The sequence below is a fragment of the Macadamia integrifolia genome, chromosome 7 (genome assembly GCF_013358625.1).
Source record: "Macadamia integrifolia cultivar HAES 741 chromosome 7, SCU_Mint_v3, whole genome shotgun sequence".
Lineage (NCBI taxonomy): Eukaryota > Viridiplantae > Streptophyta > Magnoliopsida > Proteales > Proteaceae > Macadamia > Macadamia integrifolia.
This window is the reverse complement of record NC_056563.1, coordinates 28,921,375-28,922,572: the sequence shown is the minus strand read 5'-3', so window position 1 is coordinate 28,922,572 and position 1,198 is coordinate 28,921,375.

The following is a 1,198-nucleotide window of genomic DNA, read 5'->3' as shown; positions in this document are numbered from 1 at the left end:
TAACATGGAGTAGCAGCACAAAAGGATTGTGCTTTGATACCATGTAAAATATAATAGAGAGAGAGAAGAAAGAAGGGAGGAAGAGAAATGTGCAACTCTGGGAGTCGCAACCTTCGGGTCGGGACTACCCACATCATTCAATAAATTTAGAACTAACACTAGCAAGGGCATAATAGGAAATAAGAATCAAAGAAAACACAAAAGACAACGATCTCTTGAGGAAAGTCAACCCTGCCTTCCCTCCTCCCCCTTCATAATATACAACACCATCCAACTAAATTCTACCAAAAAAAAACACCATCCAACTAAAGTTGAGAACAGCTTCTTATAGTTAGCAATCCCTGGAGGGCAATACCATGTCATTGCTATATTAATTTACAATAATGCAAAAGAATCAATCTGCGGTGATGGTGATTCCGTCTCAATTCAACAAGGGCTGAAAGTGAACGTTGGGTAAGATATAATGAGTTGTAACCACAGTCCTCTATCTGCGTGTGTCTGATGAGGGTCACGCGATCCAAATGCATCCAGATGATCCATTAACAAGGTTCATACGGAAAAAAAAGAGCACTGGTCCACAGAAAGATCTTCCATCTAGGATTGTGTTTTCACCTTTTCCTCTGTACTTTCATGGGGAATAAAGGGGACATGCTGCAATTACTTAAACAGAACTTCATTTTTAACTTTTTTTGGTAAAAACGGTTCGGAACTTGGTAAAACTTCCATGAAGAATTATGAGGATCATATATAGATTTCTATCAATTTTGGGTAACATAGTCTAACCCACAGAAGTTTACAAGAAACTGTCAGGATTTTGGCAAGAGATGCTCACCCAGAGTTCTACTCACTGAATACCACTGGGCTAGCATTTGATTCTCTCTTTTCCCACTATTTGATTTCCGAATCCAGTAAGAAACTACTTCAAAAAAATTCTTCACTACAACCCATCATTTCCAACCTACCCATTTGAAGAAGGAAACCAAGAGAACAACGGAAGAAAGAAAATACAAATTTTTCTTTTCTTTGCATGTTTCTCCATGAAAGATAACCAAGATAACCAGATTGATGCGTAAAATTACAACGCCAAGCCAAGCCAAGACACACCATAAATTGTAGGCTTCAGTTTGAATCCGGCCAGCCACCTCAATTGACAAAATACCCAAAAGGATTCCATTCCAAGTAAAGAACTTTGGAAACC